Here is a 17687-nt window from a genome sequence, read left to right as displayed (position 1 = left end):
ATACATGGCAACAGCTGCAGTTGTCCAAAATGGCATCTGGCACTTGACCTGAGATAGCAACTGCAGTTGAGCAACCATGGCAACTTTAGTTTTCCGACATGGCAACTGTAGTTCAGCGACATGGCAACTGCAGTTAAACAGCCATTGAAGAGGGTCCGGACCATGGCAACTACGGGGACGCGTGGTGGCTGTCATGCGGGGCGTGCGGGACCGTGAGGTAGGTGGCTGAGAAAGGTCGTGTGGGCGTTATGCATTTTGCCCACATGTAGACGTGTGGGAGCGACCGCAAGAAAAAAAAGGGCGTGTGTGCTAGTTGTTTTGCCCACACGTAGGCGTGTGGGCTGATTCTCTTAGACACCACACAAAATGTGTGGCCAGATCCCTTAAAGCCCACACGTGTCGCGTCCATCTTTTATTACATCTGAGCGGTTCGTCTTCTATCGTTTTAATAATATAATAATAGATAGATCCTTGGACATGACACCATTAACATCTTCTTCCTCCGCGTCCTGGTCGTCCACACGATGCATGGCTAGCAACAACCACTTCTCTTACATGTTGAGATCGAGGACGAACCTCTTCTATATATAGAGCCAAATCGGAACAACATTCAGTATCTACGTAGTGTTGTAGCTAGCAACCAGAGTCAGCCATGGTGTGCTCCCTCGTCGTCATCCTCCTCTTGTCCATTAGTTCCTCCGTTGCCCATGGCGCCGGAGCAGGTCGCCAGCGCTACCATGTGGTGGAGACCGGCCACTTGGAACCCAAATCCTTCTGCTCTGGCCTCAAGGGTACGTAGCGTACATGCAACCATTGATGCAAATCGATCAACGTCCATGCATGGGCTAACCCATGCGAGCTTGTTTGATTTTTCTTTGCATGCAGTGGCTCCATCGGTGGAGGGCACGTGGGTGCCGCTGCACCGTCCGTTCGGCCCCTGCTCGCGGTCTGCCGGCAGGGCGCCGGCGCCGTCCCTGCTGGAGATGCTCCGCTGGACCCAGCCAAGCCGCACGTGCTGATGACCCAGTTGGACTTCGGTCCCAGTTCCACCTTGGGCGTCGGCTCCGGCTCCGGTAGCTCGGCGTGGATCAACGCCGACGGCGACCCCACGGTCGTGTCCCAGCAGACCATGGCCATCGACACCACCGTGGACGTGCCGTGGATCCAGTGCGTCCCCTGCCCCATCCCCCAGTGCTACCCGCAACGGATCCCCTTGTTCGACCCAAGCACGTCGAGCACCACCGCGGCTCCCCCGCCTGCCGCTCCCTCGGCTCCTACGGCAACGGCTGCTCCAACACGTCCGCCAACGCCGAGTGTCGGTACCTCATCGAGTACAGCGACGACCGCGCGACCGCCGGGACGTACATGACCGACACGCTGACCATCAGCGGCAGCACCACCGTCCGCAACTTCCGGTTCGGGTGCAGCCACGCCGTGCGCGGCAAGTTCAGCGACCAGACCGCCGGGACCATGTCCCTCGGCGGCGGCGCCCAGTCGCTCCTCGCCCAGACGGCCCGCTCCCTGGGCAATGCCTTCTCCAGACGGTCCTACTGCGTACCGCCGGCCAGCGCGTCCGGCTTCCTCTCCATCGGCGGGCCGGTGACGACCAACTCCACCACCGTGTTCGCCACCACGCCGCTCGTCCGGAGCGCCATCAACCCGAGCCTATACCTGGTGCGGCTCCAGGGCATCGTCGTGGCGGGGCGCCGACTCAGGATCCCGCCGGTGGTCTTCTCCGCCGGGGCGGTGATGGACTCGAGCGCCGTCATCACGCAGCTGCCCCCCACCGCGTACCGCGCCCTGCGCCGGGCCTTCAGGAACGCCATGAGGGCGTACCCGAGGAGCGGGGCCACGGGGACCCTGGACACCTGCTACGACTTCCTAGGGGTCGCCAACGTGAGGGTGCCCGCCGTCTCCCTCGTGTTCGGTGGCGGCGCCGTGGTGGTGCTGGACCCGCCGGCCGTGGTGCTCGGGGGATGCCTCGCCTTCACGGCCACCTCCTCTGACCTGGCCCTCGGCTTCATCGGCAACGTGCAGCAGCAGACGCACGAGGTGCTCTACGACGTCGCCGCCGGGGGCGTCGGCTTCCGCCGTGGCGCATGTTAGTGTTCGTCGGCGACATATTCCCATTGCCGTTTGCTTTAGCTGTCTTGCTAGTGAATTAAAGAGCCATGCATCGTGTGCTTGGCCGTTGTATCTCGTTCTCGTAGCGTAGTAGAAGTAGGCTAGCTGCCAGGATGAGTTCCAGTAATAATCATGCGGCATTGTTGTTGTAGGGGTTGATCTGGAGCGAGTAGCTTTGGATGTCAGTGTGGCTTTATGTGCTGTAACCGAAACGGCTCGCTAGGAGATGGAGAAAATCAGAGAAAATGCTGCAAGCTTTGCACAGCGCCAAACTATGTGTCTTGTGCACTCTGGTGCAGCTTGTGGTGTATGAATATGTAACATGTGAATCTCTGGCTTGATATATTGTATTTGTGAACATTTGTCTCGATTACCTGGTTTGTGGTATGTGGGGATTTCTTTTCCTTAGATGGCAAATATTTCCGCTGGATTCTAGATCAAATGATTACAAAATACCTAGTGAATTTAGTTGTTGTGCTAATTTATTAACTTGTTTTGCTACAGTAGCTATGGCAACAATTTTATAGATGGGAATTAAGGATTGAGCTTTTGTGTAACACTTTTAGGGCAACAATCACGGAAAAACATTTACATATTTTTTATGCTACTCCCTCCGTTGCTCTTGTATTTTGGGACGGTAGTAAGGTACGCATAGGAGCCCCACCTCCCATCCCATAGGCCAAGATACGTAGACACAAAGTGAAGGAGCGACTTTGCACGACCAACAGGAAGGCCCACTATCCAGCCTCAGCGAAGCACTAGACCCCCCCTGAGCGTTGGCATATCTAGCCACGCATAAACTTGCAGGGGATGTTTGGAGTCATATATGCATGAGATAGATGTTGCCCATGGCTCTTATTTTTTTAGATGTAGATTTAATTGTTGTAGTCTTTCTGATTGTAAAAAAAAAACAAATTTACTTCATTTACAAAAAATGTTTTTTTTTGCATAAGTAAAAAATACGAAAGATTCAAGAACAAAGGAGAAGTGCTAGTGTTTTAAGATTAGAGCATGTTATGCATTGCAAATCATACAATAATCAAAGAAAGATGATTTAAGAAGAAAAACGGTTTGGATAATTATATTATGAATATTCTAGAACAAAGTAGATGTGCTTTTGTTTTGAGTTTTTTGTTTTTTGCATTTGGCAGAATGCACTTGAGTGAAAGATGATATCCAATGACCAGGCCCATCAGTACGAGAGCACCCGCATCTGCCACACCCAGCATATGCATCGTAAATCTTTTTTCTAGTTTTTCTTCAAACTTATATTTTCCTTTTATGTACGAAATCTTAGAACCAATATAACTGGAATATTAAATGTTCCTATACTATCAAAGTTGTTTCTAATTTTTTTAAATTTTTTAAAGTTCTCATTGTGCATTTCATTTTTTTCTAGCAGTGTAAGAACAATCTGTGCAAACTAAAAAACTTTGTACCATTCAGAAAATGTTGCAGACATTTAAAAAATGTTCACATGTTAAAAAATATTCATCATATAATAAAAATATTCAATTAAAATGTATAAAGATGCTAGAATAATCCGTACAGAATGTTCATGAAATGTCAAAATTTTGTTCGATCCTTAAAACAATGTATATAAAATATAAAAAACGTTCAGGGAATTTATAAAAATTGTTCTAACACTTGCAAATATTTCGAAGTTATGTACAAATATTCATGATATTTTTCAATAATGATGAATGTGTTTAAAAAAATTTCATATGTGTTTACAAATGTCAACATAGATTTGTATAAATGTTCATCATTTATTTTATAAAAATTAATCAGTAAACAAATAATGTTTAACGTGTATTAAAAAAAGTCGACATCTATTTGGTCATGTTGCTTCTCCTGTTTTACCATTTTAGCTCTTAGGTCGGTTGCATGAACGGCTATGCATGGGCCGTATGACACTTATGGCTCAATACACGCCTTCATGCATGGATTCAGAGGTTCCAAGCGTACGTATATATGGTACGAATAAGTATGCATGGTAGGAATCGGATATGTATTCGTCTGTCCGTATATCATATCCTAGGTTAGGTACGAACTCGCCTCGAACTCGTATGCTAGCTTAGGTTCGATACACATATCGTACGTATATGGTATAATAAATAAGTAAAAGTACGTTTAGGCGTTTAGCGCTGACGTATTTATATCGAGAAGCAAGAAAAAAGTAAAATTGTAGCACGCCTAACTGTAACCGAGTTTTAATCGATGGTCTCTGAATCCGACTCGCACTGGTAGAAAAAAGCCCTTTAGTCCCGGTTCGCAACAGCCTTTAGTCCCGGCTGTGCAATCGGGACTAAATATGCGCGACTAAAGACCCCCCTTTAGTCGCGCCTCTTACGGACCGCGACTAAAGGCTTTAGTCCCGATTCGCGTGGCTGACCGGGACTAAAGGCCCGTCCACGTGGGCGCCAGTGGTCCATCGGGACGAAGGACCTTTAGTCCCGGTTCTTGTGGCTAACCGGGACTAAAGGCCTCCTCCGCAGGTTTAGGGTTTTAGCCCCCCTAAACCTGGTTTCTTTTTAATTTGTAGTGTTTTATTTCTTTTATATTTTATTTTGTGTTTTATTTTAATTTTGATGAAGTTTCAGTACACATATTCTACGCTACTATATACATGCATATGAAATTTCAAACAAGAAGAATTCAAGAGGAATATATAATATATATTCAATCTCGGGTGACCATATACAACTTCGAACAAGTTTCCATACACAATTAGGATGGATGACCATATACAACTTCGAACAAGTTTCAATCTCGGGTATGCATATAAATTTCTTCGTCCTCGGTATAGTGTTCTCCTTTAGGATTGATGACTTCCCTCATGAAAAATCCTGCTAATTCTTCTTGAATTGGTCGGAAGCGAGCTTCTGGACTAAGCCTCCTCCGCAAGTTATCCGTCGCGTTCCGCACGCTATCCGATGCCTTCCGCTCAGAGGTGTGTCTCCGGATGTTCTCACAAACATAGTATCCACATAGATTGGTCCCCGGTGGCTGCTTATCCACATTAACTAACCTTCTGAAATCTAGCTCATGTTTGAATTCACCGACAATTTCTTCTGAGAACCGTCTCCAAACCCTACAGGGCAAAGAAAATTAAATGAACAAGGGAGTTATTAGTTACTTGATATTAGGAAATGAACGAAAGAGACCAATCGATATAGAGCTCAAATGATTGAAAATAATTACTTTTGCAGCATTTTTCTCATGTCGGCCCAACGCTTTGGATCCGAATCCATAGAGTCCATGATTAGAACTCTGGAGGTGTGAAGTTCAATATTTAGCAGAATCCAGTGGAACCTGCGGACACGTTACATGCACAGTCATGCATAACTCATCGATTAGACATACCATGCATGGAGTAAACAAAAGAGAATGGGCACAAGAGAGAAACACTCACCCAAAATGGTAAGGAAATAGAATATGACTTTTGAGTTGATGCTTTCTAAGAAACTTGTACAAGTCTTTCTCCACGTCTTCGGGGTGATGTTGTAACACATGTCCATTAACGATATGTGGGTCAATGAACCCAACATCATGGATGTTTCTTTGCATTCCCAAATCTTCAATCTGCATAATAGCGTACGCAACAATATAGTTAGGACCATATATATATATAGTGCAGGCAATGAAGAACGAGATGAGGTAGAAATAAATCACTTACAGAACGTAGCACCTCAGCATAGATTTGTCGAGGTCGCGCAGATTGAACAGCTGGAACAATTCACTCATATGAACTTGTACTGAGTATCGTTTGGTGTGATGCTCATCTGTAACATCCGCATAAACATATTCTTTGTCGGCCCATGTTATGAATTGCTTGTACCAACGTAGCAGATTTCGCATTTGTGGCGGTAGACTCTTCTCCCGCGCAGGCTCGACGAGAGGCCCATTCCGCACATATTGTAATGCTATCTCACATACTGGTGCATCCTCAAGGCCTAAGAAGGCACGAAGAGTCAAACCCATCTCGGACGCTTGTTTCATGGCACTCGCTACAGTCAATCCAAGTGCTGCCGCAGCTGCTATGATCTCGGGGTCCTCTTCCGGACCGGCTTTCACTATGAGCGGGGGGATCGATTGTTTCTTCTGCATCCCGAACTGGTCAACTTGTTTCCCGCTTTTTTTACTTTCTTCTTTCTCCTCCTTCAATATTTTTGCTTACCTACGAAGTTCATGTCCATAGTCGTCAGGCATATTCAGCTCGGCTTGGGACGGTGTCGTCAAAAAATCCTTAGCCCACTTCTTTTGCTTCTCAGTGAATACTTGCTTGGGCTCAGGCTCTTTTATCACCTTCATATCCGCCTTCCATTTCTCATAATCAGCAGACGCGGCCAATTTGGTTTCAGCTTCACTAAGTTCCCCAGGCCTTGGGAGGAGAGGCTTCAGTGATGGCTCCGGTACCCTTGTGGTCTTAGGTACATAAGGGTCCGGGTTAATAGTCCAGGAGCGGGTTTCCTTGCTGTCCGCCTGCTTCTGCTTCTTCGCCGGAGGTGGATTGGGGGGCGTCGTACCCGCCGGAGGAGGATTGGGGGGCGTCGTACCCGCCGAAGGTTGTGGATCGGGGGACGGCGTCGAATGGCGTGAAGGAGGTGTAGGTGAACCACCACGACCACCACCACCGCCACCACCACCACCACCATCGGAGGGGGGTGGACTTGCTAGCCTTGGCGCCTCGCCTGGAAACACTATGTACTTCTTTTTCCATAGAATGAACTGGCGCTTGACATCTCCAAGTCTTCTCTCCCCTTCGGGTGTAGGTTTGTCAATCTCCAGGTCCTCAAACCCTTGGACTATGTCTTCCACCGTGACACGAGCATAGCCATATGCAATGGGGTTGTTGTGGTGGAGTGCTCCAGGTGTACAGGGTAAAGCACTGCCGCTAGCTACCTTCGTGGAAACGTTCCCCACGGGATAATGCAGATCACATTCTTTCATCTCCTTTACATCATCCACGGGGTAGTGAGGCTCCGGTGCACGAATCTCGATCATCGGTGCACTAGCACCAGGCGGGGCATCCGTGGAAGCCACGCTGCTTCTCCGCTGCTGGCTTCCGCGATCCGCTTCATGATCTTCATGCGGCCCTGCAGCCGATTTTTCTTTTACTAGTTCATGCACGGTCTGCTTCAACTCATGGAGTTCCGATGCAAACTTCGTCATAAGATCTGCATCCCGGTCCGTCTTTCTCTTACGGCTTCTGTAACAGTACGGGTCATTGTCCTGGGAAAACCCTACTTTCCACGGAACTTTGCCTTTGCCTCGTACACGTCCTCCGTGTTCATCATTCCCGAGGGCTATTGTCAGTGCGTCTTTCTCTCTGTTGAACTTGATCAAGCCCTCTTGAGCTTGGGTCATTGCGTCAATAAGGGCTTGGGTGGGAGCAAACTGTCTCTGCCGGTGAACACACACCCCTGTCTCCGGGTCTAGCGATCCCCCATGCCCGTACCACCAGCTTTTGGCCCTTGGGTCCCATCCCTCTGTACCTAGAGGGATTCCTCGCACTCTCAGGTCCTCCTCCATCTTCTGCCACCTAGGCTCCGAAAGGCGGTATCCTCCTGGCCCCATAATATGATGGAACTTTTTATTACTCGCATTATCCTTATTTTTTTTTATATTTCCTTGAAATGCTCCGATTGCTTTTGCCTCACAAATTCTGGCCAATCATCTTTCAGTTTCTCATGTTGTCCATTGAAATCCGGAGTCTTGCCCTTGTTGACATAGTCACGGGTTAAATTTTTCTTGAAGTTCCGGAATGCTTCGCCCATCTTCTGAAGAGCGAACTCTTTAACTAGCCTCCTCCTCTAACGTCCACCCGGAACCTCGTTACCGAATTCATCGGCTTTGTTGTATTCCGGAGGTAGAATGAAATGTTCCATAAGCTTTCTCCAGCAATCCTTTTTCGTTCTCTTGTCGACAAAACTGAAACCAATACGTGCCTTCTTTGGCTCCTTCCATTCCTGGACGGTGATCGGGACGTTGTCTCTAACAACGACTCCGCATTGGTTGATAAACTTTGAGGTGTGCTGTAGGGGCTTGCCGGTTTCACTGACAAACTCAATGGCATATGTTTCTCCTGTTTTCATCGCCTTGGATTTGCCACGCTTTGTCGTACTCGATCCGGAGGGCTAAAAAAAGAAAGAGAGTTGCGCGCGTTAATACATATGTATTCACATTTCAGTAAGTTTGTATCACGAGAGGCTCAATGTATATATATACCTCGCCGGAGGTGGTTGCTACTTGCAATTCGAGATCGTCGTTTGTTGACGGTTGACCTCCGTCGACAATGTCCGTTCCTTCACCTTCTTGATCATCGACAATCTCTGTTCCACCTTCAAGGTTCAGAAAAGAAAAGACTACATCCTCTTCTTGCTCATATTCTGAGCCCGACACATAAGGAATCTCGTTGTTGATGATGCCCATTAGATAACGTTCAGCCTCCGGATCCCTAAGCGGCTCGGCTCTATCGTCCGCCATATGTCACTCCTGCATGTAGTAAAAATTCTTTAAGTATAAAGGAATTAAAAATAAGATTAAGGGGACATACAGGAGGAGGAATTAAAAAATAAGATTATTGAGCACTGCCAAGTATTTTGTTTTGTTTTCTTTGTTTTTCTTTTTGGTTTTCATTTGGTTTCTTTCTTCTTCCTTTTTTTCTTCTTTTTTTCTTCTTCTTCCTTTCTTCTTCACTTTCTTCTTTCTTTCTTCTTCTTCCTTTTTCTTTCTTCTTTCTTTCTTCTTCTTCATTTCTTCTTCCTTTCTTCTTCTTTTTTTCTTCTTCCTTTTTCTTTCTTCTTTCTTTTGGTTTTCATTTTTTTTCTTCTTCCTTTTTCTTTCTTCTTTTTTTCTTCTTCCTTTTCTTTCTTCTTTTTTCTTCTTCCTTTTCTTTCTTCTTTCTTCTTCTTCTTTTTTCTTCTTCTTTTTCTTCTTTCTTTCTTCTTTCTTTTTTTCTTCTTCCTTTTTTCTTCTTTTTCTTTCTTCTTTCTTTTTCTTCTTCCTTTTTTTCTTCTTTTCTTTCTTCTTTCTTTTTTCTTCTTCCTTTTTTTTCTTCTTTTTCTTTCTTCTTTCTTTTTTTCTTCTTCCTTTTTTTTCTTCTTTTTCTTTCTTTCTTCTTTCTTTCTTCTTTCTTTTTTTCTTCTTCCTTTTTCTTCTTTCTTCTTTCTTTCTTCTTTCTTTTTTTTCTTCTTCCTTTTTTCTTCTTCCTTTTTCTTTCTTCTTTCTTTCTTCTTCTTCCTTTCTTCTTCTTCTTTTTTTCTTCTTCCTTTTTCTTTCTTCTTTCTTTTGGTTTTCATTTTTTTCTTATTCCTTTTTCTTTCTTCTTTTTTTCTTCTTCCTTTTTCTTCTGTTTTCTTTTGTTTCTCTTCTGTTTTTTTCTTCCTTTTTTCCTTTTTCCTTTTTTCTTCTGTTTTTTTCTTCTGTTTGTTTTTCTTTTGTTTTCTTTTTTCTTTCTTCTTCCTTTTTCTTTTGTTTTCTTTTTTTTCTTCCTTTTTCCTTTTTTCTTCCTTTTTCTTGTTTTTCTTCTGTTTTTCTTTTGTTTTCTTCTTCCTTCTTTCTTCTTCTTCCTTTTTTCCTTTTTCTTTCTTCTTCTTCTTCCTTTTCCTTCTTCCTTCTTCTTCTTCTGCCGGCGCGCGGAGGACGGCAGGCAGGGGCAGCGGGCGGCGGGCGGCAGGGCGGCGGGCGGCGGGCAAGGGCAGGGGCTGCGGCGGGCAAGGGCCAGGGGCACGCTGCGGCGGCGGCGGAGCGCTAAGGGCAGGGCACGGGCGGCGGTGGCGCTCACTGGGGACGGGGGCGGCGGCGCGTAGGGCTTCGGCGTCGGCGTCGGGGCAGGGCGTCGGGCGGCGATCGGCGTCGGGGCAGGGCTTCGGCGTCGAGAGAGGAGAATGGGAAGTGGCGGAAACTGCTAAGTGCAGTATATATAGACGTACCTTTAGTCCCGGTTGGGGAGGCGGACCGCGACTAAAGGTACCCTTTAGTCGCGGTTGGCCACACCAACCGCGACTAAAGGGTACCTTTAGTCGCGGTCCGCCTCCCCAATCGGGACTAAAGGGTTTTGGCGCCGCTTTCGTTCCCGCGCAGAAAGAGCCTTTAGTCCTCTCCATTGCAGGCTTACGGGCCTAATTGTGACTGCTATGCCTGATGGGCCTACTGGGCCTTCTGCGGGCCTGAATCCTGGCCCATCGATGGGTTTCTAGTCGTATTCAGGCCGTGGTGGCCCAGTAGGTGGCATATTTTTTATTTTTTGCCTGTTTTTTGTTTTCTTTTTTGCTTTATTTATTTTGTTTTGTTTCTACTTACAACAAAAAACTTATTTATTTTATTTTATTTTATTTTGTTTCTAATTACTTATTTATTTTACTTTATGATAATTATTTTTGCTATTAAAGTTTCTAACAAAAAAAGTTCTTTATGAAAATTCTTTTCGCTTTCAATGATTTTGAACAGAAAATACTTCGATAATTTTAGTTGAATCAATTTTATATAATTTTAGTTTCAAAAATACTAGAGGTTGCTTATAATGTTTTGAACAGAAAATACTTTGATAATTTTAGTTTCATAAATTTTATTTATGTTATTAAAATTTATTTTATTTTGTTTGTACTTATATATTTTATTAAAGTTTATATTATTTTGTTTCTAATCATTTTAAAATCTTAAAAATACAATTATATATCAAAAAAATCAGAAAAATAAAACTAATTCATTTTGTTTGGTACAATAAATTATTACACATCAATTCTTGCCTTGTGTCCCTGCTTGCTTACGATTGTGTCGTATCCATGGAGCATTCTCAACATTTAACTTAATGCTTGGGTCAGTATTCACTTTGAAGGGCGGAATTTCACCAAACATATTATAATTTTCTGACATGTCTGTCTTGTCCTCCACTCCCACGATGTTTCTTTTCCCTGAAAAAACAATGTGGCGCTTTGGATCATCGCATGATGTACTGATCGCTTTCTTATCTTTCCGTTTCCTCGGTTTGCTACTCATGTCCTTCAAATAAAAAACCTGAGCGACATCTTTGGCAAGGACGAATGGTTCGTCAAGGTAACCAAGATTGTTGAAATCCACCATTGTCATTCCGTATTGCTCGTCCACCTTTACCCCACCTCTTGTTAGCTTGAACCATTTGCACCGGAACAAAGGGACCTTAAAGGAGGGTCCATAGTCAAGTTCCCATATCTCCTCTATGTAACCATAATATGTGACCTTTCGCCCATTCTCGGTTGCTGCATCAAAGCGGACACCACTGTTTTGGTTGGTGCTCTTTTTATCTTGGGCGATGGTGTAAAATGTATTCCCATTTATCTCGTACCCTTGGAAAATCGTTATAGTCGAAGATGGTTTCTTGGCCAACATGTACAGCTGATCTCCAACATCATTGTCATTCATTAAATGTTTTCGCAACCAACTGCCGAAAGTCTCCATGTGGGCCTTTCTTGGGTTGTCCGAGCGTAATATATTCTTGTGTTGCTCGAAGTACGGAGCCACAAAGCTGGAATTTTGCAGAACTGTGTGGTGTGCTTCAGTCATAGAATGACCGTCCATACATATCGTGGATTTCCTTCCGATCTTGCCTTTTCCACTTAGTCTCCCCTCGTGCCGCGATTGAGGAATACCAATCGGCTTAAGGTCAGGAACATAGTCAATACGGAACTCAATTACCTCCTCATTTCCATAGCCCTTGACGATGCTTCCTTCTGGCCTAGCACGGTTACGAACATATTTCTTTAATACTCCCATGAACCTCTCAAAGGGGAACATATTGTGTAGAAATACAGGACCGAGAATGGAAATCTCTTCGACTAGGTGGAGCAGGAGGTGCGTCATAATATCGAAGAAGGATGGTGGGAACACCAACTCGAAACTGACAAGGCATTGGACCACATCGTTCTGTAACCGTGGTAGATCTTCCGGATTGATTACCTTCTGAGAGATTGCATTGAGGAATGCACGTAGCTTCACAATGGCTACTCGAACATTTTCCGGTAGGAGCCCCCTCAAAGCAATCGGAAGCAATTGCGTCATAATCATGTGGCAGTCGTGAGACTTCAGGTTTTGGAACTTTTTCTCCGCCATGTTTATTATTCCCTTTATATTCGACGAGAAGCCAGACGGGACCTTCATACTGCTCAGGCATTCAAAAAAATGACCTTCTCTTCTTTGGTAAGAGCGTAGCTGGCACGACCTTGAAACCATTCCGGATGCCGGTCATCTGGGTCTTTCAAAAGTTGTTGGTCCTGCCGTGCTTCCTTTGTATCATTTGTCTTCCCATACACGCCCAAGAAGCTTAGCAGGTTCACGCAAATATTCTTCGTAACATGCATCACGTCGATTGCAGAGCGGACATCTAGGACTTTCCAATATTCTAGCTCCCAAAATATAGATTTCTTCTTCCACATGGGTGCATGCCCGTCAACTCCCCGCGGAATTGATTGTCCGCCAGGACCCTTTCCAAAGATGACTTTCAAATCCTTGACCATATCAAATATCTCAGCACCAGTACGTTCCGCAGGCTTCGGCCGGTGATCTGCCTTGCCGTTGAAATGCTTGCCTTTCTTTCTTACGTTATGATTTCGGGGAAGAAATCGACGATGACCCAGGTACACGTTCTTCTTACAATTAACCAAACGTACACTTTCAGTCTCATGTAAGCAGTGCGTGCATGCATTGTATCCCTTATTTGTCTGTCCCGAAAGGTTACTGAGAGCAGGCCAATCGTTGATGGTTACAAAAAGCAACGCTCGTAGGTCAAATTCCTCTCCTTTGTGCTCATCCCAGACACGTACACCAGGTCTGGCCCACAACTGTAAAAGTTCATCAACTAATGGCCTTAGGTACACATCGATGTCGTTCCCGGGTTGCTTTGGACCTTGGATGAGCACTGGCATCATAATGAACTTCCGCTTCATGCACAACCAAGGAGGAAGGTTGTAGATGCATAGAGTCACGGGCCAGGTGCTATGGCTGGAGCTCTGCTCGCCAAAAGGATTCATGCCATCAGTACTTAGACCAAATCTTATGTTCCTTGCGTCAGCTGCAAAATCTTTGAACACTCTGTCGATCTTTCTCCATTGCGTTCCATCAGCGGGGTGTCTCAACTCCCCGTCGGACTTACGGTCCTCTTTGTGCCATCGCAACGACTTGGCATGCTTTTTGTTCATGAACAGACGTTTCAACCGTGGTATTATAGGAGCATACCACATCACCTTGGCGGGAACCCTCTTCCTGGGTTTCTCGCCCTCAACATCGTCACCAGGGTCATCGCCTCTGATCTTATAACGCAATGCAGTGCATACAGGGCATTCATTCAAATTCTCGTATTCACCGCGGTAGAGGATGCAGTCGTTAATGCATGCATGTATCTTCAGAACCTCTAAACCTAGAGGGCAGACAACCTTCTTTGCTTCGTACGTACTGGCGGGCAACTCGTTATTCTTCGGAAACATATTCTCCAACATTTTCAGCAAATTTTCAAATGATGAGTCACCTACACCTTCCTGTGCCTTCCATTTTAGCAAATCCAGTGTGCAGCCCAGCTTTTTCAGACTATTGTCGCATCCTGGATACAACGACTTTTTGTGATCCTCTAACATGCGATCCAAATTCTCCCTATCCTTGTCAGTTTCGCAGCGTCTCCGTGCATCAGCAATGGTCCGACCAAGATCATCAGCGGGCTCATCATGTGCCTCTTCTTCACCTTCACCTAACCCTTCCCCACCTTCAGCATCATCCTCCATGAAAGTATCACCGAAATGATCATGATAGTTGTCATCGATATCATCCCCTTCTTCATCTTCTTCCATTCTAACCCCTCTTTCTCCATGCTTGGTCCAACAATTATAGCTTGGCATGAAACCGTGCCGAAGCAGGTGCATGTGAACGTCTCTTGAGGAGGAGTAACCCTTCTGATTCTTACAGACAGCACATGGACAGATAATAAAACCTTGCTGCTTGTTCGCATTTGCCACTACGAGGAAATCTTTCAAACCCGTAGTGAACTCGCCGGAGAGTCGGGGACCGTACATCCATTGCCGATTCATCTGCATTATTATTATATAAAGTATATAATTAACCATCATGCATTTGTTAAACTAACTAGCTAGAAATAATACAAATTAAACAATGAACTACACACATGCATATTTTATCAATGACACATGAAAGGTTCAAGTTACTAACCGCGATCGCGGAGGAAAAATAAATGAGAAAGCTCAAGTGTGGCTCGGACACTTCATATCATGTTTGTTTCAGGCTCTCGGGCATTTCATCGAACACCTTGTGTGCATAGGAGGAACCAAAAGCAAACCCACCACCCCCTTCTGAAAATTGTGAAGTGAGCTGAGTGAAGTGAAGTGAGCTGAGTCCTATATATAGGGATGGGCCTTTAGTCCCGGTTGGCCTGGCCAACCGCGACTAAAGCCCCTCCCGTCCGCCAGCTGGATGGGCCTTTAGTCCCGGTTGGCCTGGCCAACCGCGACTAAAGGCCTTCGGGGACCTTTAGTCCCGGTTGGCCAGGCCAACCGGGACTAAAGCCCCTCCCGTCCGCCAGCTGTCGACCGAGCGCGCTGGGCCCAGATAGTTGGTCGCGGGTCTCCTCCCGAACCGCGACTAAAGGCCCCTTTAGTCGCGGTTCGATTGTTTTGGGGACTAATGGGGGCGTATGGAAGCCTCTTTTTCTACTAGTGTCGATTCCATGTCCTGAAACCAGTTACAAATATCTTTTGCCGGTCCGTCTCTAGTTATCGTCTCAGGACATGTACAACGGCATCTAATTAGCAGACTATAACGTATGCCACTCAAAATTTTCATTATGGGGAGGAGAGAGAGCTAGAAGAGAGAAGTAGGGTGTCTGGAATTCGGCACACGGTCGATATTTCAATAATCTCGCTGCTTACCTATAGCCTTGTCCCCGTTGTACGCTCAAGCGTCGTTAATTTGCGGTTCACATGCAGCAGCCTGCCCACGATTTGGCCAAGAAGTGCAGGAGAATGGACGTTCGCATGCAGCGGCCCGTCCACAATCGAACGTGCTACAAATAGCAAAATAGCAGACAATTGTAGATGATGTTTTCATTGCGATCTATAGATGACGTGGATGATAATTACACACTGCAAGTGTCTAAACTGATGTACATGCCCTCATAATCGCCCGCGAGAGCATTGCCTAGATGCCGACACGGATGGCTGACGCTGTGTTAGGTTCCAACTCGCGAATCACTCTATTACAAGGAAATCAAGCTCCGTTGCCGTTTCGTGATCTAAGCCCGGATCCTTTGCTCGTTGCCTCCTCCCAGGCATTTGTAGTCTGTAGCGCTGGGTGGTTCGCAGATGGGCCGGCCCATGTAATGGCCGAAGGTTGCAAGCCCATGTACACAATAGGCTCCTGACACGCTGGCGACGAACGGAGAAACAAGCACCCGGGCCGGCGGCAGCGCAGGTCGTTCACCATACTCGCCAACGACCTCCTCGTCATCATCTATGGCTTGTTGGCCGATGCCCCTAGCAGCCGTGCGCGCTTCGCCGCGGTCTGCAGGTCGTGGCAGGCCGCCGTCACCACGGAGCCGCGGGCGCCCGTCCTGCCATGGCTGCTCCTCTCGCTATGTGAAGTCGGTGGAAACAGGACGAGGCGCGTGCACTGCCCGGAGGATGGCGCTGTAGGGTGGCCTCGTCCAGCCACCACCAATCAGGATCGTCAACCTCTTCTTAGGGCCTGCAGTGGCGCTTTCCAAGAAGCAGATGAAGATTGTATGCCCGCACCGAGGTCATGGCCGTGGTGATACCCGTGGTCCGATAGTCGTCACAAAAGTCACGTTCTCCGAGTCGCCCAGCTCGGAAGGCTGTATCATGGCCGCCATGACCGAGAACTGCGGCGCCACACTATGCAAGGTTGGTTCGAGACATTCATCGACATTGCCTTCTGCAACGGTGAGCTTTATGGCCTCACACACAATGGTGAGAAACTCGTCAAGTTTGCAATCAGCGACAACAAACGTGGCTCTCCAATGGTCATCGCAGACACCCGAGTAGCGTTGCAAATTGTTTGCCATGCTGGATCGAGAAACTCTTGCAAAGAGTATGCCGTTTACATAGTCGATTTGCATGACAAGCTTGCAATAGCGATGATGAACTTGTGGTGGGGCGACCGTGAGCCTTTCTTCAAGGTGTACAACCTTGTTGACCACATGAAAAGTGAGACGACAACGTGTTACATGGATAAATAGGAGGAGGTAACGAGCTTAGGCCACCATGCCTTGTTTTTGGGACATACATTTTCGGAAGCGGTGTACGTGCCTACTAACAGGCGCGGTGATGTGGAGAGAAACTGCATCTACTATGCCAACAATTGTTGTCGAAGTTTAAACACCATAGTCCACAGTGATGCTGTGGTCTTGACGGTCCCAAACCATGATGGTGACCTGAAGTGTGAAAGAAAAGACAAGACGAGCATCACCTATAATGACGAGAAAATCAAGTCGGTAGGGTACTTCATGAAGTGTGCTAGTCATGATATCATGTGGCTTCTTCCCCCCGGTATCTAGCTAGCTAGTTAGTTATGATGATATGCATAAGAAGTTTTGGCTTTCTGTGCTTTGGGGGATGAATCATTCAATGATGATAATAATAATGGTAATAACAATGATAATAATTCTAGTAATACTGATAATAATAATTATTAGGATGATGATATCATATTATGATGTTTCAAAAAACGAAAATTTTATTTTGGTTGGTTATTAAAAATGCCAAATATTTATATCATTCCAAATAATATTGTGAACTTTTGGAAGAGAAAGATCAAAAGGTGTGGTATTTAGAACGTGCATCCACCGCGGACGTAAGACCCTCGGGTGTAAGGCTACTAAACATGGCTTGAACTTTGGTTCTCACAAAAATAAAGGGCCACCCTTTATTTTTAATTTTTTTGCTAAAACATACGAGATTGTGTGTGCGGTAATTTTCAACACACGCCTGTTCCTCGCAAGCCGCCCTAGCGCGGTCCACTCGCTTTTGAGCCAAAATCCCATGTCCGTTGTGGTGTCGTCCATCTCGGCCTGTGGGGATTCTGCCCTTCGCCTGGGAGAATCCTGACGCCGCCGAGGCGGGTCATTACGCCTGCGAGACTGCTCATTATACTTCTCCAATGAATTTATAAATTATAATTTATGAAGTATTCATGATATATTTACATCAATTATATATATTTTCTGAGTTGTCCAGTGTGTAGACAAATAGCTGTGTCCTAGTAGGACACTTGTATCCTAATAGGACATAAAGAATAGCAGACCATAATATCCGAGCAAGCCTTGTATCCTTCATCTAGTGGTAGTGGGGCCTTTCATCTAGTAAATACAAGACGCGAGACCTTCATGCATCAACTTACTTAGTGGTTATGCAACATTCTTGTTTTGAAAATGTTCTGTTGAAGAGAATGAATGATCTGTAGGTTTTCCAAGATGCAAGCGTGAAATCCATTTTCTCCATTCAGATATGGATCATACAAAAGTAGAAAAGACTTTCCAATCACAAACAATTGTTGAAAACAGGCGC

General features: G+C 45.8%; 1 pseudogene; it reads left to right on the top strand.

Annotated features, from left to right (window-relative positions):
- Positions 1 to 548: 548 nt before the first annotated feature.
- On the top strand, positions 549 to 2492 carry LOC123168874 (aspartyl protease family protein At5g10770-like; annotated as a pseudogene).
- The last annotated feature ends 15195 nt before the right edge of the window (positions 2493 to 17687 follow it).

This window comes from Triticum aestivum, chromosome 7D (assembly GCF_018294505.1).
Source record: "Triticum aestivum cultivar Chinese Spring chromosome 7D, IWGSC CS RefSeq v2.1, whole genome shotgun sequence".
NCBI lineage: Eukaryota > Viridiplantae > Streptophyta > Magnoliopsida > Poales > Poaceae > Triticum > Triticum aestivum.
This window is presented reverse-complemented; position numbering and strand designations above follow the sequence as displayed.